This window comes from Apium graveolens, chromosome 3 (assembly GCF_009905375.1).
Source record: "Apium graveolens cultivar Ventura chromosome 3, ASM990537v1, whole genome shotgun sequence".
Lineage (NCBI taxonomy): Eukaryota > Viridiplantae > Streptophyta > Magnoliopsida > Apiales > Apiaceae > Apium > Apium graveolens.
The window spans coordinates 194,790,047-194,811,622 of record NC_133649.1 but is presented as its reverse complement, the minus strand read 5'-3'; the positions used below and the strand labels follow the sequence as shown (position 1 = coordinate 194,811,622).

The 21,576-nt window shown below is 37.9% G+C and overlaps 2 non-coding genes across 2 annotated transcripts; one reads left to right on the top strand and one right to left on the bottom strand.

The window, feature by feature from the left end:
• The first annotated feature begins 10,611 nt into the window (after nucleotides 1-10,611).
• Nucleotides 10,612-10,718, top strand: LOC141716095 (small nucleolar RNA R71). Its single transcript, XR_012572824.1, has one exon. It is a non-coding gene; the product is annotated as a small nucleolar RNA R71 (small nucleolar RNA).
• A 3,485-nt stretch (nucleotides 10,719-14,203) lies between these two features.
• LOC141716535 (small nucleolar RNA R71) lies at nucleotides 14,204-14,310 on the bottom strand. The gene has a single exon (XR_012573241.1). It is a non-coding gene; the product is annotated as a small nucleolar RNA R71 (small nucleolar RNA).
• Between the last annotated feature and the right edge of the window lie 7,266 nt (nucleotides 14,311-21,576).

The following is a 21,576-nucleotide window of genomic DNA, read 5'->3' as shown; positions in this document are numbered from 1 at the left end:
ATAACCAAAGTATTTTAATTCTCATATAGAAATATAATGATTTCAAGTCTAAGGACCAATACATCATTATCACTGTGAGAATTACTTATGACACAACAGACATGTAGAATCTCACATTGGGTCTTCCAGCACCATGTATATAATACATGTGCCTGTGTTTTGGCTTTAGTGTCACTATACCTATGATCAATGAGATGTGATCATCAGTCAACATTCACACTAGTCTTAATGCATTATTATTGTCCCTTAATAATAATACTCGACTAGGAATCTTTAGGAATATCGATATGATTCTCATAATCTCATTTCTAAGTCATGTACTTAGAGATATAAAATTACATATCATATTCCGAGGACATTTATTAATCTAACATCTTATCACAGAAAATAAAGATATAATAAATTACTAAAGAATAATCCATATAATCAGAATTAATAATCCAAATATTTCATAATATAAACATAATAGTGTTGTCTCTAGGGCACAAACACTAACATAATTTTCATCATCCATCGAATCTACATCAGTTAAAAGTCCTTCAACCTGATTGGAATCAAGATTCTCCTTGTTCTTTTTCTAGGTTGCATCACAGAAAGATTCTATACCTTGAACTTTAGTAATTTGAGCATGGACATCTCTAGATGATTTCCATGATTTAATCACTTCTTATTCTCATTCAAGTTGCTTTCATAAAATTTCCTCTTTCTTTAAGGATTCAGTTAGTTCATCCTTAGCAATCTTGCATTTTATTTTTAATTTTTCAAACTCAACAAATTGATTTTCTAGCACATTGTTTCTTTTACTTAAAAACACATTATTCTCTTTAATGTTATTATTTTCTTTAGTAAGAGACTTGAGTGTAACACATAGGTGATATAACTCAGTAGACATGTCATTTATGGCATCATTACACTCAGCTTTAGATAAATGAGCTAGGTTGGTGGTGATTACCTGATTGCTTGATGAACTTGTCTCTATTTCATCTAATTTGGCCATAAGTGCTAGATTGACATAGCTTGTGTCTTCATCATCTTCTAATCCATCTGCAGCCCAGTCATTGTGTGATAAAAGCCCTTTCCTTTTGTTTGAGTAACTCAAAATATTTCTGTTTATAATCAACAGGCTCAAACTTCTTTTTACCGGAATCAGGCTTTCTACACTCACTAGCAAAATGACCTGCCAGGCCACATTTGAAACACTTGAATTTAGACTTATCAACCATGTTTCTGTTTGGCTTAGCTGGTCCAAAATTCTTCTTAAATTTGAGCTTGGAAAATCTCCTGGATAGAAAAGCAAGGTGCTCATCTATGTCATCCATATCATCTTGACTAAGCTGGTCTTCATGCTCAGCTACTAGTCCCTTTCCTTTGCCTTCACAAACTTTTGAGTTTGGTGCAGATTCAACAGCTTTAACCTTTATCTCCTTCTCCTTTTCTAGCTCAGCAACTAGTGCAATGAACCCTCCCTTCTTTCTTCATTTCTCTATATTCTCATCTTGCTCTATTTCAAGCTCATAGGTTTTTTGGATACCATACAGTCTATTTCTCAATGAGACTGTCATAGGTTTCCATTCCTTTGGTAGAGATCTAAGAAATTTGAGGTTTGAATCTTTTGTTTGATAGACCCTTCCATGCAGTTTTAGAGCATTCAGCAGTTTTTGGAATCTACTGAAAATATCAGTGAGTGACTCACCTTCTTCACTATGGAAATGCTCATATTGCTGAATCAAGAGTTACATCTTGTTCTCCCTTACTTTCTCAGTTCCATCACATATAACTTGAATTGTATCCCAGACATCCTTAGCAGTCTTGCAGTTTCTGATGTTGTCAAACATATCACTGTCAACACCATTAAATAGAATGTTCATGGCCTTTTTATCCTTTTGAACTTGTTCTTTGTGTGGATCTCACCATTCTACTTATGGTTTTGGGACTGATACTTCATTTCCAGTAGCAGCTCTCATAGGGACATGTGGACCTTTCTCAATGCAGTCCACATATGCTTCATCTTGAGATAGGAGATGCAGGTGCATCTTCACCTTCCAATGGTGATAGTTGTCTTTGTCCAGAAATGGAATCTGTACTCCGACATCTTTTCTGTTCATCTTGTTAATTGTTGTGATCTTTAAACTCTTTGTTCTTTTAGAGCATGCTCTGATACCAATTGTTATTCCCAATCATTGCAACAAGAATTACAGAAGGGGGGTTGAATGTAATTCTGGCTTCTTTTTCTGATTTTAAGATTGTTCTTACTTAATATATAACTATGTTTGATTTTGTAAGAAGTACAGAATGAATAGTAAAATGAAAATCAAAACACAAAGCAATAAAACACAAGGCTTTAAAACTTTCTGGTGGATTTGAACTTATCCACCAGATATATATATATATATATAAAGATGAGAATTCTGTGATGCTTGAATAGCACACAACTGCTTACAAGTGAACTTATAGAATTACATAGAAATGCTTAACAGATACAACTTTATCTATCTCTCTGAAAATAATGCTTACTTCGTTATTTGTTCTACTTGCTACACTTGGTTTATATACTACCAAGTTACATGATAAAAAGATAAACAATTAAAACAAAAATTGTTTCTAGTCTAATTTCATGCTTCATTACTCTATCCAGCATATTTGAATATCTTTATAATTGCATGAAAATGATAATGCTTCTTTGTTCTCTAAATCCTGTAATTAGGCTGCCACATTCCATTGGCAAACACCTGACGCATGTGACTATGTTGTCACTGTCAACTTCTATTTTGAATATGATCATCCGTCGGGATTATGTTGGTCATCCGTCAAGAGCCCTGTTGATTATCTGTCGGGAGCCTTTGTAGATCATCCGGCGAGAGCCTTTCTGTCACTTGACTCTATTTCACTTATACAAAATTACAAAACATCTTATATTTATAATTAGCCAACATATTCCGCATATCAATCTAGTAGTCAACATGACTTAAAGAATCCTACATCATCTACTAATACATTGTTGTTTGCAGGCATGTGCTACAAGACTTATTATTACATAAGCTACACTCTCGATGGATGTTCAGTTGTCATCCGTCGGGACTATAAAGTTCATCCATCAGGACTATTGTAGAACATCCGTCGAGAGCTACAAAACACTATGTTAAATCTACTAAGGTGTTTTGTTCAACTTATCATCAAGTTCACAACATATTCCTAACAACTCTCTTTTTTAGAAATGTTAATAGCTTTTGTATACTTTTTCAAAATTATGTAGATGATATTATATTTGGCTCTACAGATGAAAAAGTTTGTAAAAAGTTTGCTAAACTAATGCAAAGTAAATATGAAATGAGCATGATGGGAGAACTAACTTACTTTCTTGGACTCCAAGTTAAGCAAGTTAGTGATGGAATATTCATTAGTCAAACCAAATACATTCATGATCTTTTAAATAAGTTTGACTTAATGGATTGCAAACTTGCAAAAACTCTTATGGCCACTGCCACTAAACTTGAAATAAACACAACTGAAAAAGAACTCACCGGGATACGAACGATCTATCTCATAAAGGCTTATGGATATTTCAAATTATAGAGGCATGGTAGGTTCACTTTTATATTTAACAGTAACGAGGCCAGATATAATGTTTGCTACTTGTCTCTGTGCCAAATTTCAGGCTGATCCTAGAGAATCACATTTAGTAGCCATTAAGAGAATTTTTAGATATCCCAAAGGAACACCAAAACTTGGCATTTGGTATCCTAGAGATTCTGGTTTTGATCTAATTGGTTATTCAGATGCAGATTATGCAGGTTGTAAAATAGATTGAAACATTACAACAAGAACATGTCAGTTTATAGGAAACAAGCTAGTGTCTTGGTTTAGTAAAAACAAAACTCAGTTTATACTTCCACAGTTGAGGCTAAATATATTGTTGTTGGTCGGTGTTGTGCACATATTTTATGGATGAAAAATTAGTTATTGGACTATGGTCTATATGTGGACAAGATTCCAATTTTCTATGACAACACAAGTTCCATTGCCATTACTGAAATTCCTGTGCAGCATTCAAGGACAAAGCATTGACATCAAGTACCATTTCATTCGAGAACATGTCATGAATGGTACTGTGGAACTTCACTTTGTTCCAAGTGAGCAGCAACTTGCAGACATCTTTACCAAGCCACTTGATGAGTCAACTTTATCTAGGTTGGTAAGTGTGTTAAGTATGCTTAATTATTCTTACGATATTTTAATGTCTAAGAAATTTGTAATGCGTCCAGAAATAAATTTGACTTTTCATAAAAAGATGAAATTTTGACTAAGTCAAAATTAATCTCTCGGCGGGTGTTCATTATCCGTTGCAAATGAATATCCGTTGAATTTCAGCATCCGTTGAAAGTCAAATATATTTCTGGGTAATTTTATCCCTTGACGGATAATGGTATATTCTATATCCGTTGATTTGCTTTAATTATAGCCGTTAATTCTACACCTTATCCATCGAATATACTTACAGTGTGTATGTATATGTCGATGGATAACCTTTAAAATTTCTACAGTTTTATTCATTTTTTAAATGGTTACTTTTGGCAATTTTTATTGGGCACTTTATTGAAATTTGTAATTTTTATTTTTCTATTTCTGAGAAAGTATAAAAGCCCCTTTTTACTTTTCATTTCACTTTTTATCTTTCTCTTTACTTTCAAAGCAATTTTACTATCTTCATCTCCAAAACCTTTTTCTCTATAACTGCTTACTAATCAAAAATAGCACCAGTAGTCAAGGTTATGTCTCAATCTATGAAAATAAAAACTTTGTAGCTCTAGTGGACAAGTGCGTTGCTAACTCTGAAGATTTTCACAAGATGATGGACTTCATTAGCAACTCCAAATTGAATTATGCCATGCTCGAGTCTCCAGTAATTTACTGTGAAGTTTTGGAGAAAATCTGGGCTACAGCTATGTTCAATTCCAAAGACAAGACTATTACCTTCTCACTTTAAGGTAATGACTTTTATATCAAGTGATGAAATTCAAGCTTGTCTTCATTTACCTAAAAATAACACTCTTATTCGACACACAGACACAGATGTGAGCACCATGCTTATGTCTATGAGATACTCTCTTGATTCTACCAATTTAAGAGGAATTAGGAGAATGGGCCATAGAAAAGAATGGAGCTTTCTATGTGACTCATTCATAAAAGTGTTTTCTGGTAAAATTAGTAATTTTGATACAGTTACTTCAACAATGATTAACATGCTTTATATGCTTCTAAATGACAAATATTTTAATTTCAGGAATTAAATCATGATAGAATTAGGTTATAAGTTAGGAGATATCAAGAAAAGGTCCAAGGAAATATAGTATGCTAGGTCTCTTATGATTCTAGCAAATCATATTTCTAAAGACCTCTTGATTGAGAACCCAAACAACAAGTTTACTTGTTGGGTCCAAGAAAAGAGGGTACTTGTTGTTTGAACAGGAACAGCCTCCACAGTGGTGTGCCTCTCAACTACTTTCCAATCATGGAGGCACCTCAGGTAAGTGAGGTAGATGTTCCTCTCTAAACCCAATCCCAATCCCAAGTGTGAATGTGACCAAACAGATGCCTACCCAAGCCACAATACCTAAAACTTTAAAATCTAAATCAAAGAAACCACACTCTAGTTCCTCTCAAAAGAAACTAGTTTTAAATACTACCACAACACATGAGGGTAGTGTGAGGGGTAGTGAGAAAGGTGAGGGACAGGGTGACAATCATAGAAACCCTAAGTATAAGGTGAGAGAGGTTAGTGTATCCCAGCCTAGCCACACCACAGTATCCCAATAGGATGTGGTGTTTAACAAGGATATTAGCTCATTGCTATTTGCATCCTCCCAGAAGGATGCAACTATTGAAAATAGCTCTTCTCCAAGAGCACAGAACAAAAAGGGTAGGGACACCACATACCAAACTCAAACTTATACCAGAAAGAAGAAGTTGAAACCTTTGGGGGAGTCACAGGGTGCACACACCATGCCAACTGCAGTCAAAGACTCAGTTCATGCACCATTTGTGACGTCCTCAATCTCAGGGTTAGGAAATGGGGACCCACACACCATTAAACTAACAATAAATAAGTATGAACCCCGATTGACTATTAACAGGATCTAAAGAGGATTAAGTTTAAGAAAATATTACAACTACCAACCATAAAATATATTAAAACCTAAAATAATAATAAATTTACAAAATCAATTCTGACTTGGAACCGATAGATAACCCATTGAATCTTTACAACCATCCAACTATAGCGCTTGCTCACACAACTTGTACTACCTTCTCTGACATCTGGAAGCCTACGATACGGTATGGGCCACCAGATACACTCTTACGAGCAGTGTGCCTAAGTCTGGCCATCTTCTCGCTTAACTGCTATGATTAGAACAAAGCAAAATATATGAGCATAAAAAGCTCAGCAAGTAACTATATGACAGTTCTACAATGCAATAATAACAATATCACAATAACTCTTGAGGCATTCTACTTTCAATCTCTAGGTGGAAGATTCCTATTTCTGGCTATGAAAAAGGTTATGAGGAAAGATTTGGCCTTGCAGGAATCAAGGCTCAAGATAAGGTAAAATCCGACATTTATCACAAATCAATAGTAGGATCTCAAAGGATCTTTCAAGTGGAAAGCAAGAATCTATTCAACTCTGGGAATCATTTATATGATTGATAACAATATCAGAGATAAGAATCAGGGTTCTCAAAGCTATATGCTAAACAATAACACAATCAACTCATTGATAAGTGGATTTTATATCTACTTGGAACGCTTCATTATAGGCTTAAGTTGGTGTTTTGGACTCAAGTTGTTGGTATTTTTAATGTGTTTTGTGTTATTGCATTTCAGGCATCAGTTAAATGAAGAAAGAAGCTTTTAAAGAAAATATGCTGAAAATAACTAAGAATTTGAAGTCAAGGCTATTTCCAAATTGTAGAGGATCTCAAGAGCTTCGCATGGGTATTTGAATCGCCTAATTTTGTCAAGTAGAACTCAAGATATGGCCAAAAGAAGAATCTGCAGAAAAGTCCAGAAGTTAGGCACGGCCGCCCCCAAAACCAGCGCGCCCGCGCTGACTTTCTGCTATAACAGCGCGGTCGCCCTGCCCTGGATTTTGCCCCAGAATCATAATTTTAGTTGAAATTGAAGATGTTAAGAGTCCTGGTCATCCTGAAGCCTATATATATCAATAAAAAGACGTTTTTAACGCCAAGGAGCCGAGGGAGAGCAATAAGAAGACCTAGAGAGCACGAGACGGCTACGGAGAAGAAGACTTTTGTTTTCTTTAGTATAGTTGATACTTGGATGCTTTTTTTTTATTTTTCTATGAACCCTAGTACTCTTATATTGTTTATTATCATGCTTTGATTGGAATCCATGGTGACGATGAGTTCGGTTATGAACTAATCGTTGTTGTGGTATCTAACGGATTTACTTATGGATTTCAATAGTTAATTTTTTTCAATATCTTGGTATGTGGTGATTGATTGATAACCTAGTATTGATTGTGCTTATTCGTCTTATGTGCGTAGCTAACATATAAGATAGCGTGTTAATCTCTATTGAAGCGATAATGAATATAGAGGTTTAGAACTTGTCATGCTAGCATAGGTTCATGTGTTATTGTTATGCATGATTTGTAGGTAATTTTAACCATCTTACTTGCCCTATGTAATCACGATAGATAACTTGCGCATTAAACTGTTATGTTTTCAATTCTTATATATATATAAGGACTAGGCATAATTGGTGTCTATTCAACTTCAATCTCTTTTGTGGATGCTTGGCAGTAGGGTATTCGTACAACGAAAGTTTGCGTTTACTAGTTTCGTGTTATCTGATTAGTGTCATCACCATTACATGCTAAGGTTAAGAACAAAAAGGCTATTGAATGAAGTATTTAATGAAGTTAGGATCTCATGTTTGTCATATATATTAATTCAAACATTCTTGTTCTCTTAGTTATAATTGTTAGTTTAATTTAAGTTATAAATAATCTCAACTTGTTATTTGTCTTAGCATTGGATAATAACCATATCATTGTTGCATAGGTGCATATTTTTAAATTAACCATAAAGTCTCTGTGGGAACGAATTTGATCTAAATCTTATACTACTTGTGAACGCGTATACTTGCGTGTAATTTAGCGCGTGTTTTCGCCTTAATAAGTTTTTGAAACAAATATATCCTATATGAACAATCATGCAACACTACGAATGAAATACAACTATATGCAACATGAATCAATATGAACTATATGGACACACACAAACTAATCCTTACGTTATCACCCCCAAACTTAAAATTTTCAGTGTCCTCATTGAAGGTGATAATAAGGATTTCAGGCATACCTAGTCGTCGGAAAGATCACCCTCCTCGGGTGGAGGATCAGGTGGCCAATCAACCTCGACAGTGGTGGCTCGGAAAATAGTGCCCAAAGCCTGTGTCAAATCTGCAGTAAAATGATGGTGAATATCATGCAGGCCTCCATACGCCTAGTCACTCGCCTGTACTGCTCATCGCCAACACCAGTCCTATCAACTACTTACTGTACATGAGAAGAACCCTCTGCAGGCACTGGAGGATCCGTTCGGCTAGCCTCTATATCATCAAAAAATATCCCAATACCTTATCATTGGGTGCACCTAAGAATGCATAACTCAAGTGATCTGGTAGTGGGTTGAGCTCAAGTGTGGGAGGTTCTCCAATAGATGGCTCGAGACGCTTCTGACAATTTTTTAGCTCTGCTAACCCAAGAGAATCAAATGGTAGATCCAACTTCCTCTTCCACGGAGGTGCATTAAAAAGCTGCAATCACTCTGCTCCTTCTTTATCTTCAATAACTGATTCCCCTGTTAAGGATCTCTAAGGTATCTGACTTTGGCAATTTCTCAAGTTCCGAATTCACTACAGAATCGACCATCTCTACTTTAAAGCATTTCCTTTTAGCTGTGGGTAACTTTATTTCCTTGAACACATTAAAAGTGACCTTCTGATCATGAACCTTCATCATAAACTCTCCTTTTTGCACATCAATTATAGTTCGGCATGTAGCCAAGAATGGTCTTCCCAAGATGTTGGGAATCTTCTTATCTTCCTCGAAATCCAGAATGACAAAATCAGCAGGGAAGATGAGCTTATCCACCTTAACCAAGATATCCTCCACTACTCCTCGCGGATAAGTGATGGAATGATCAACAAACTGCAAAGACATGTTCACAGTTTTCGGATCAGGTAGAGCAAGTTTCTTGAAGATGGATAAGGGCATCAGATTGATGCTAGCTCCCAAATCACATAAACATTGGTCGAAAGACAAGTTGCCAATAGTGCAAGGAATATTGAAACTTCTAGGATCTTTAAGCTTTGGAGGCAATTTCTGTTATAGCACAACACTGCATTCCTCAGTAAGAGCAACGGTCTCTAAGTCACCAAGCTTCAATTTCCGAGAGAGAATACCTTTCATAAACTTCGCATAGCTAGGCATATGTTCAAGAGCTTCAGCGAAAGGTATATTGATACGAAGTTTCTTGAACACCTCCAGAAACTTCACAAATTTCTTATCCAACTTTTGCTTCTGCAGCCTCTTAGGAAAAGGAGGTGGAGGATAGATCTTTTATCCCCTATATTACCCCCAGAAGGAGTGTGTTCCAAAGTTTTCTTCCTTGGTTCCACTTCTTCTTATACACGTCTTCTTCAGCCATAACTGCATTTGAAAATTGAGATTTCTCAGGCTCTTCGTCTTGCTGAATTTGGGGGCTTGCGACCTTTCCAGACCTCAAGGTAATGGCGTTCACCTGTTCTTCAACTTCCCTCTTGCCTGGATTGGCTTATGTATCACTAGGAAGCATTCCTGATGGTTGATTCAATAAGGCATTAGCAATTTGCCCTATTTGGTTCTCCAGAGTCTTGATAGAAATAGCATGGCTTTGGCATATAAGAGCCTGGTTTTTGCACATAAGCCGCAACTCCTCCAATTCAGATTTTTCATTCGAAGATAGACCTGTACCTCCATGAGTTTATTGTAAAAGTTGGAGTTATTTTCTTGGTGCATGTTGCGGTTGTTGAAAACCAGGAGGATTGAATTGCTTGTTTCCAAACTGCTGGAACGGCTGTTGCATCGCATTCTGATTGTTGCTCCAGCTGAAGTTAGGATGATTCCAGTTGTCAGGATGATAAGTGTCTGGAACTGGTTGCTGCGATCTCTAAAAGTTGCTCATAAACTGAACTGATTCACTAGATATAGCGCATTGCTCCATCGCATGTGAACCTGCACACAGCTCAAAAACTCTGGTTATCTGATTAACACCATAGTTAGCTAGAGAAACGATCTTCATAGACAACGCCCTTAGTTGAGCAGTGATAGCCGTAGCTGTATCCACTTCAAGAACTCCTGCTACCTTGCCATGTGGCAATCTCTGGGTTGGATACGGATATTCATTAGTAGCCATCAGTTCAATTAGATTATAAGCTTCCTCGTAGGTTTTTGCCCATAATGCTCCACCTGATGCTGCGTCGAGCATAGGTCTTGACTGTGCTCCCAAACCATTATAGAAGCAATTGATGATCATCCAATCAGGCATTCCATGATGAGAACACTTCATAAGCATCTCCTTGTAGCGCTCCCAAGCTTCACATAAAGATTCTCCAAGTTGCTACACAAATTGAGTAATATAGTTTCTGATTGCAGCTGTCTTCGCCATAGGGAAGAATTTAGTAAGAAATTTTTGAGCAAGATCCTCCCAAGTTGTAACACCCCCAAATCCGGGGTCGGGGATCCGAGTTGTCACGAGTTCCATTTCCCTTAATAACACTTAATCTTAATAAACAACCAACTACTGCATACTATGACCGCACAATATACACACCCACCACAAGTTATAGTATCAGAGATTAATATCAAAAATAACATAAGTCATTTTATTCCAAAATTATAAGTCATTACACCTCAAAAGGGTTTCTGAATAAATTTACATAGTCTTTGCCATTATTACAATTCATAATATACATAAGTCTGGTACATAAACAGTTGAAAGCCTAGCCTATTAGTAGTTCCTACCTCGGCTACAGCGGCATCAACGCCTACAGGAAACTGAGGAACATTTCCTATTCGCTCGTGAATTGGAGCTTGGTCCTGTTCATCTTGTCTATCTGTTGTTGTGTGATGAAAGAAGAAAGCAAGGGTGAGCAACAAGCCTACCGAAATAATATGTATAATAATAACAATATATGAGCATCTTCATAGTACTCATGAAAGTCTTGGTCAAGCAGAAATGAACCAAGTTTGATATCTTAATGCAACGAAGTCGCAAAATATTCAGTATATATATACATATATACTTCTCAAAATCTTTGAAATCCTCTGAAATGTATAATATACACATAGTTCCAATTTATAACTGTATAAAGATATCGTTTCAAGGTGATCTCATATATTTAACCTTGTCTCAACGTTTTTCTAAAAATCTTTGTCATGCATAAGATAATCATTTACTAGATATAAGTTGAAAAGATGAAGTTAAAAGATACTCCAATATACTTATATCTTTTTTGAATACTACTTGAACTACCAGCGTTCAAGGTATAAATAGTTCATCCCACAGATGAAGTTACAAGACAAAACTTGTATAGAGTCAATCTCTGAAATATCATCAAAATGAAATGAAGTTATGAGATACTTCATTTGATGAAAACATCATTTTGAAAACTCGACCCTGCCAACACTCAACAATCGCCCAACCGTAGCCTTTCTATCGAAGTGCTCTGGGTAGTGTTGCAGAAATATCCAACTGGATGATGAACTCATTACGGGAGTTTGCCGCGCCAGGAAGACCACTCACGATGATCAGTCACAGTAGTGCAACCCCGCCATTTTCTACATGTAGAGGAGAACAGTCGGATTTACATGTCAACCGAACACTGGACTCCTAAGGAATGGACCATCTTAGCGGAACTTTCGGGCCATTTGGGCCAATATAATAAGGCTGGGCCGGCGCCACTCAACCACTTACGCCACTCCTAGTTCAGATGAAATCCATGACTATGAAACGTAAAGCTCATCCCCCCTTTCCCCAAGTAGAAACTTGTTGATACGGTGATAAGTGGCATTTTATACCACTTAAAGCGTCTCATAACGGCTTGAATTGGTGTCTTGAACTCGAGTATTTTGTGTATTTGACGTATTTTCTAGTGTTTTTGCATTTTAGGGTATAACTTGCTTTGATAGGTGGTTTTTATCGAATAAAGCTTAAGTAAGTGCTTGGAATTAGTCTAGGGGTGATGAGCGAAGAAATCAGAAAAAACAGAAGCAATTCAAGGAATTTTCCAGAAGGGTTGCAGGCGCCCACGTGCTAGTAGTAGGCGACCGCCTGCTAGCAGGCCCCGCGTGGAGGATGCAGGCGGCCACCTGTGGGCGAAAATTCAGATTCTAGATTTTATTAATTCGAGTCCAATTTGGCTTCTATTAGCACTGGTTCTCTTGGGATATTATATAAACCTTTTGGGAAGACGTTTTCTTCACAGAGGAGATAATCAAGAGCGAAGGCAAGAAGATTGATAAGACCGTTTTAGCACGCAATAAAGAAGAAGAGGAAGCATATGTTAATTTTGTGATTTTTTTAATTTGTTGTAGCAGTGGATGCTAGTTTTCTTTATGCTTTGAAACTTAATACTCTTGTGACATACTTCATTATTTATTAAGTATTTTTTTATATCGTTGTGTTATTATCATGCTTTCATATGAAATCATGGTGACGATGAGTTCTATTACGGGCTAATCATGATCATGGGATTCTAGCGGATTTACTATGGATTTCTTTAGTTAATTGTTTAATACCTTGGTATGTGGTGATTGTATGATATCTAGCATAGGTTGTGCTTATTCGTCTTATGTAGGTCGCGAACATGTAAGATAGCCTGGTAATCTCTTGTGAAGCGATAGTGAATCTTGAGATTTAGAACTTGCCATGCTAGCATAGGTTCATGTAATGTATGCATGATTAGTGGGTAACTCTAACCGTTTTACTTGCCCTGTGTAATCATCATGAATAACTTGCGCTTAAATTGTTATGTTGTCAAATTCTGTAGACATATAGGGTCTCAACATAATTGATGCATATTCAACTTCTATCTTAATTGTTGATGCTTGGTAGAATGGTATTCATACAACGAAAGTTGGCGTTTATCAGTTTCATGTTGTTCGATTAATATCATCACCATTACAGATAAGGGTAATAACAATAACTATTGAATGAAGTAGTAATGAAGTTAGGATCTCATGTGTGTTTAATATTGTTAATTCAAGTGTTTAATTCTCATAGTAATTATTAGTTAACCAACCTTAATTGTTGTTGTCTTGACATTGAAGAATAATCATACATTGGTGAGTAAGTGTTAATTAAATATAATTAATTAGAGAATCTGTGGGAACTAACTAGAATTCATTCTATATTACTTGCGAACGCGTATACTTGCATGATTTATTTAGCGCATGCTTTGTGCCTAAAAAGTTTTTGGCACCGCTGCCGGGGACTAGGTGTTAATTTTTTTAGTTTATGTACTTGCCATCAGTGGTCATTAGGATTCATTGATTAAGACTTGTTACTTACTGCTTCCAGTTGTGTTTCAGGTACTCTAGCGAGCGTTTATGCAAACATATTCTCGCACTCGCAAGAGAAATCTGGATAAAGCTGAGGAGACAGACACAGCTCTTGACTTTCCGGAGAAGATAGTTTTTGAAGATTCGGATAAAGAGAGTGAAGAGAAAGAACCTGAAATAATGGGTGATTGTGTAGTTCAAGCTGATTCAGCTCTTATGGACTTTTCTCGGCCTAAAATTGATGACATTAAGTCAAGCATCATTCATCCGGCTATTCAGGCCAATACTTTTGAAATTAAGCCGGGCACTATTCAGATGGTGCATAATTCTGTTTCTTTCGGAGGTGCTGCGACTGCTGAAGATCCCAACATGCATATCAGGAATTTTGTCGAGATCTGTAGTACTTTCAAATATAACGGTGTCACTGATGAGGCTATCAAGCTGAGGCTTTTCCCATTCTCTCTGAGGAATAAAGCTAAGGACTGGTTACATTCTTTGCCAGTTGGATCCATCACTACTTGGGAAGATCTTGCGCAAAAGTTTCTGGTGAAGTTCTATCCAATGGCCAAAATTGCAGCTATGAGGAATGCTCTTACTCAGTTTGCACAGCAATAAGGAGAATCTATGTGTGAGGCTTGGGAGCGCTACAAGGAGATGTTGAGAAAGTGTCCACATCATGGTATGCCTGACTGGATGGTGATCATTGGTTTCTATAATGGTTTGAGGGCCCAATCTCGGCCCATGCTCGATGCAACTTCTAGAGGCGCCTTGTGGGCCAAAAGCTATACTGAGGCCTATAATCTCATTGAAACTATGGCTGCGAACGAGTATTAAAACCCAACTCAAAGGATGATGCCTGAGAAGGTAGCAGATATTCTGGAAGTTGATGCAGCTACAGCTATTGCAGCGCAGCTCCAGGCGCTGTCTATGAAGGTCGATTCTTTAGCAAACTATGGAGTAAATCAAATAGCTAGTGTCTGTGAGATTTGTGCAGGCTCTCATGCTACAGATCAGTGTTCTCTTGTTAATGAATATGTTCAGTATGAGAACAATTTTCAGAGACCGCAGCAGCCTGTGCCCGCTACTTATCATCCCAATAACAGAAATCATCCCAATTTCAGTTGGAGCAATAATCAAAATGCTGTTTAGTAACCATATCATCAAGTGCAAGTAAACAGTTTAATCCACCTGGATTCCAGCAACCTCAACAATTTGCTCAAAGGTAAACATATTCTCAACAAGGAGGTGTTGCTCCACCTTCTAGTGCTGATTTCGAGGAGTTAAAGCTGTTATGCAAAAGTCCGGTAGTTTCGATCAAGACCTTGGAAAATTAAATTGGACAAATAGCCAATGCCTTGCTCAATCGTCAACCCGACACACTTCCCAGCGATACTGAAGTGCCAGGCAGGAAGGAAGCTAAAGAGCAAGTCAAAGCTGTCACCTTAAGGTCTGGAAAAGTTGCTGATGCTGAAAAAGCAAAAGATGTAGAAGTTGAAGTTGTAGATGAAGAAGGAAGGCAAAAGGAGAAAGAGGGGGAACCAAGGAAGACTACTATTGAACACACTCTTCCTGAGGGTAAAACAGGGGAGAAACAACTCTATCCTCCACCACATTTTCCTAAGCGATGACAAAAACAAAAGCTGGACAAATAATTTGGTAAGTTTCTAAAGGTTTTCAAGAAACTTCACATCAACATACCTTTCGCTGAGGCTCTTGAACAAATGCCTAGTTATGCAAAATTCATGAAAGGTATTCTTTTGAGGAAGGTGAAACTGAATGATCTTGATACCGTTGCTCTGACGGAAGAGTGCAGTGCCGTTCTGCAATAAAAGTTACCTCCAAAGCTTAAGAATCCAGGTAGCTTCACCATTCCTTGCACCATTGGCAAGTTGTCATTTGACAAGTGCCTTTGCGATTTGGGAGCAAGCATCAATCTGATGTCGTTGTCTATCTTCAAAAAGCTGAATTTGCCTGATCCGAAGCCCACCTACATGTCTCTACAATTGGCTGATCGTTCAATTACATACCCACGAGGCATTATGGAGGACGTGCTAGTAAAGGTAGACAAGCTCATCTTTCCTGCAGATTTTGTCATTCTGGATTTCGAGGAAGATAAGAAGATTCTCATAATCTTGGGAAGACCTTTCTTGGCTACAGGCTGTACCTTGATAGATGTGCAAAAAGGTGAACTCGCTATGAGTGTGCAAGATCAAGATGTGACATTCAATGTGTTCAATGCGATGAAATTCCCTACAGAAGATGAGAAGTGCTTCAAGGTGGATTTGGTCGATTCTGCAGTTATTTCAGAACTTGATCATGTGCTAAGGTCTGATGCCTTAGAAAAAGCCTTTTTGGGGGATTTTGACAGTGAAGATGATGAAGGCAATGAGCAGCTACAATATCTAAATGCTTCTCCTTGGAAACGAAAGCTCAAACCATCTATTAAAGAAGCACCTACTTTGGAGCTTAAACCATTGCCTAAACACTTGAGGTATGCTTTTTTAGGTGATGCATCTACTTTGCCTGTTATTATTGCATCTGACCTCTCAGGTAGTGATGAGGACAAGCTCTTGAGGGTTTTGAGAGAATTCAAATCGACCATCGGATGGACTATAGAAGATATAAAAGGGATCAGCCTTTCGTACTGCATGCATAAAATTCTGCTAGAGGAAGATAGCAAGCCGACTGTTGAGCAACAGCGAAGGTTTAATCCTATCATGAAAGAAGTGGTGTAGAAAGAAATTCTAAAGTGGCTGGATGCAAGAATTATATATCCTATTTCTGACAGTTCTTGGGTGAGCCTCGTGTAATGCGTACCTAAGAAATGAGGTATTACCGTGGTAGAAAATGAAAAGAACGAGCTCATCCCCACTCGAACAGTCACAGGATGGAGGGTATGCATGGACTACAGGAAGTTGAATAAAGCCACGAGGAAGGATCACTTCCCTCTTCCATTTATTGATCAGATGTTTGACAGGTTGGCTGGTCATGAGTATTATTGTCTTCTGGATGGCTATTTGGGCTACAATCAGATTTGCATTGCACAACAAGATCAAGAGAAGACTACTTTCACTTGTCCATTTCGCACGTTTACTTTTTGCAGAGTTTCTTTTGGCTTATATGGTGCACCTTCCACTTTTCAGAGATGCATGATGGCTATTTTCTATGATATGATTAGGAATAATGTCGAAGTGTTCATGGACGACTTCTCTGTTTTTGGACATTCGTATGATGAATGCTTGAATAATCTTCATTTGGTGCTCAAAAGGTGTGTTGAGACCAATCTGGTGCTCAATTGGGAAAAATGTCACTTCATGGTGCAACAAGGCATCATTCTTGGGCATAAGGTCTATAGTAAAGGTCTTGAGGTGGATAAAGCCAAGGTGGGCATTATTGAAAATCTTTTGCCACCTATTTCTGTGAAAGGAATCCGTAGCTTTCTTGGTCATGCAGGTTTTTATCGGCGTTTCATCAAGGACTTCTCTAAGATATCTAAGCCGTTGTGCAACTTGCTCGAAAAAGATGTGCCTTTCAAATTTGATGAAGAATGATTGGCAGCATTTGAGACTCTCAAGAAGAGTTTAATCACCGCACCAGTTATTACGACACCGGATTGGAGAGAACCTTTTGAGATGATGTGTGATACAAGTGATTATGCAGTGGGAGCAGTTCTTGGGCAGCGAAAGACTAATATCTTTCATGTGGTCTACTATGTTAGTAAGACACTAAATGAAGCCCAACTGAACTACACCACTACTGAGAAGGAGCTTTTGGCTATAGTTTTTGGTTTTGAAAAATTTTGATCTTATCTACTTGGGACAATGGTGACAGTGTTTACTGATCACGCTGCCATCCGCTATCTGGTCTCAAAGAAGGATTTGAAGCCTAGACTTATTCGTTGGGTTCTCTTACTACATGAATTTTAGTTAGAGATCAAGGATCGGAAAGGTACTGAAAATCAAGTAGCTGGCCATCTCTCTAGATTGGAGAATCCCGATTCTACTTCACATGATAAGACATTGATCAACGAATCTTTTCCGGATGAGCAGTTGTTCGCAATTCAAGAGGAAGAGCCATGGTTCGCAAACATTGTGAACTATCTTGTTAGCAATATAATGCCTCCTAATATGAATGCGGCTCAAAAGAAAAAGTTTTTCCATGAGGTAAAGTGGTACATGTGGGATGAACCATATTTGTTTAGACAAGGAGCTGACCAGATCATCAGGAGATGTATCCCATTCTGTGAGATGGAGGGGATATTACGAGACTGTCATTCCACAGCTTATGGTGGATATTATGGTGGTGAAAAGACAGCAGCTCATATTCTTCAAGCAGGTTTTTTCTGGCCTACATTGTTTAAGGATGCACATCAGTTCATTTTAAGGTGTAATCATTGCCAAAGAGTTGGGAATCTTTCCAGAAAGGATGAGATGCCTTTACATGTGATGCTTGAAGTTGAGGTCTTCGATGTTTGGGGAATCGATTTCATGGGACCATTTATCTCGTCCTGCAATAATCAGTACATCTTGATGGCAGTCGATTATATCTCGAAATGGGTAGAAGTCAAAGTTCTACCGACTAATGATGCAAAGGTAGTGTTGAGTTTTCTTCATAAGCAGATATTCACAAGGTTTGGAATGCCACGAGTTATCATAAGTGACGAAGGGTCGCATTTCTGCAATCATAAGTTCACTTCTATGATGCAACGCTACAATGTGAATCATCGCATTACTACTGCCTATCATCCGCAAACTAATGGTCAAGCTGAAGTGTCTAACAGAGAGATCAAGCACATTCTAGAGAAAGTCGTTTGTCCGTCAAGGAAAGATTGGTCTTTGAAGCTCGATGAAGCTATTTGGGCTTATAGAACAACATACAAGACTCTACTTGGGATGTCCCCGTTTCAACTTGTCTATGGTAAGGGATGTCATTTACCTGCGGCGCTTGAGCATAAGGCTTATTAGGCATTGAAGAAGTTAAACCTTGTTCTAGATGCAGCTGGGAAGAAGCGAATGCTTCAGTTAAATGAACTTGATGAATTTCGACTTCAAGCGTACGAAAACAACAAAATATACAAGAAAAAGGTAAAAAGGTGGCATGACAGGAAGCTATCGCCTAAGTCATTCGTGTCGGGCAACAAGTTCTTCTATTCAATTCTCGTCTCCGATTTTTTCCTGGAAAGTTGAAATTAAGGTGGTCTGGACCATTTATCGTCAAAACATAATGTTTTCACATGGAGCGGTGGAGATTTTTGAGAACGATCCGGGCCAAGCATTTAAAGTAAATGCTCAGAGATTGAAGCACTATTATGGGGATACGGCAAACCATGAAGTGGTTAGTGTCGTTTTATTGTCAACGTGATCGCATTACTCTACGTCAAGATAATGACGTAAAAGAAGCGCTTCTCGGGAGGCAACCCAAGATATGAGACCATAGGACACCTTAGAATTTAGTACTTTATCGAAAAACCCAAAAAAATCCGAAAAAAGTTGGCAGAATTTTTTTTTTCCAGAACCCTTCCAGGCGCCCGCCTGCTGTTCCAGGCGGCCGCGTGCGCCCCTGATTTTTGAAAAATCATTTTTTAGCCTATAAAAAAATAAACAAAACAAAAACAAAATTTACAGAAACCATATCACCCATTAACCCACAAATTCTCCCCATACTTAGCCACAATCCCCACTCCTAATCAAATTCTAACCCTAATTTTTCCCTATAAATACATACAACCTCTACATACACATCCCACACACTTTCAACTCTACAAAATCTCTCCTACACACCGAACACAAACTTTCCAACTCTTATTCTCAGTTTTCATGGCCCCAAAGAGATCACGCAATGTGGGTAGCAGTAGCACCAATCCGACTGCTATTGATTCTTCGAGGAATACTGCTGCGAGGCCCCGATTGTTGGATAGGGCTGCTGAAGAAGAGTATGCCAAGCTTTTGACTAAGCCGATTATAAAGGAGATGGGGTTATTTCCATCATGGAGGGATGGTGAGTTGCTGCTGATGATTGCTGAGAAGGGATGGATTATGTTCTGTGAGTCACCTGAGGCTGTACCGATGAGTGTTGTTCGCAAGTTCTATGCGAACGCCAAGGCCGACAAGAATGGGTTTTCTGTTATTCGTGGGCTTATTATTGATTATCAGCCTGAGGCGATTCGCTGTGTTATGGGCAGCGACAAAGGAAACCACAAGAGGAGAATTGGAATGCAAAGGCCCCTGAGCACTTTCATTTGGACTTGATTATTGCTACTCTCTATCAGCCGAGCACAGTGTGGAAGTTCAAAAGGGGAACCAACGATTATCGGAGTTTCCCTGCTGTCGCGATGAACAGGTATGCTCGTGCTTGGAATGCATTTATATGTGCTAATATTCTTCCTTCTTCGCATGCACATGAGGTTACAGTGGAGAGGGCGAGATTGTTATGGGGGATTCTGAATGATGAATATTATGTGGACCTTGGTGAATTCATCTACCAAGGGATTTTGAAGTTTTTGAGGGGGAAATCGCAGTACTCTATCCCGTAGGCCTCTATTGTCATGAAGCTTTGCAAGGCATGTGGAGTCCAGTGGTCGTCTTATGAGCAGCTGTAGATGCCGGCCGCTCCTATTGATTCATCGATGTTGAATGCATTGCAGGAGTGGACAGGTGGAGAGCCCGAGTCACATGGTTTAGGATATCACCTTCCAGGAGAAGTTCCAGCAGCTGGTGCTACCATGGCTAGGTCCAGTCAGGCTCAGGGAGAGGCAGGCTCTTCGAGAGATCAGGGAGGAGATGGTTCGGGATTGGCTAATGTCCAGTACATGAGGCTTTCCAGGAGGATGGATGCGATATATGAGTCATAGAGTCGGTTTGCGCAGGAGCTAACCCAAGCACTTGGGATTGCATTTAGAGGCCTTGGAGCTAACATCTAGGGGCCCGTTTATGGTGAGGATTCTGCTTATCCACCTCCTGACACTCTACCCTCTGAGGGTGATGATGATGATGATTCGTCAGAGTAGGTATACCCTGTGTTCCTTTTTATTATCTTCATTGAGGACAATGAAGATTTTAAGTTTGGGGTGGTAGTTAAGGAACGTATTTGTGCGTGTCATGTAGTTGTATTTTCATGTTAGTTTAGTTCATATAGTTGCATATTTTTTCCAAATAGTTTTTTTATAGTTTTTTTTTTATTTTTTAGCTTTATTTATCATGTCATATAGCTCATGCATATACCATAATCCCTTTGTATTGCTTTACCGATTAATATGTGATATTGATGCGAGTGTAGTGATAGCGTTAGAGTGATGTTGAATCTTGTTAGGTTAACATACATGCTAGAAACACTTGTAATTTCACTAAGTCTTAGAGTATGCTTAAGGACTAGATTGTTGTCATGGTTTGATGGTTTTTGAGGTTAATCTATTGCTTACGCTTAGAATGCATGATATATTACGATCGGTATTTTCGTGTAATATTATTTATGGATTTGGTATAATATTAAAGCCGAATGAAAATATATTCAATGATTGTACGTTTGTGTGAGTGAAAATTTCTGCATTATAAATTTGTTGTATGTAGTATATGATTTTTCAAAGTAAAAGTTTATTTATTTCCTTTATTTTTGATTTATAAGGAATATTCTAAGCCTTGGAAAGATTTTCTTTTAAAAGTTATTTTGTTCACAAATTTTGAGAGTGATTTTATAAAATTTCTAAAAATCTAAGTTATTTTATGGTATAAATTTTGTAATTTTTGAACTTTTATTTTATTTTATAAAAATTAATCTTTGAAAATTAGTTTCTTAGTAATTATCAAATTACATGGTTACCCTTGCATGTAAATACTCTTCTATTCAACTAAGGGGCAAGGAAGGCATTTCCAACCCCACTCACTTTCATTCTACTAGCCAAATTACCCCCTTGTCCTTGCATGCAAATCTACCTAACTATGTTGGAAGGCTAC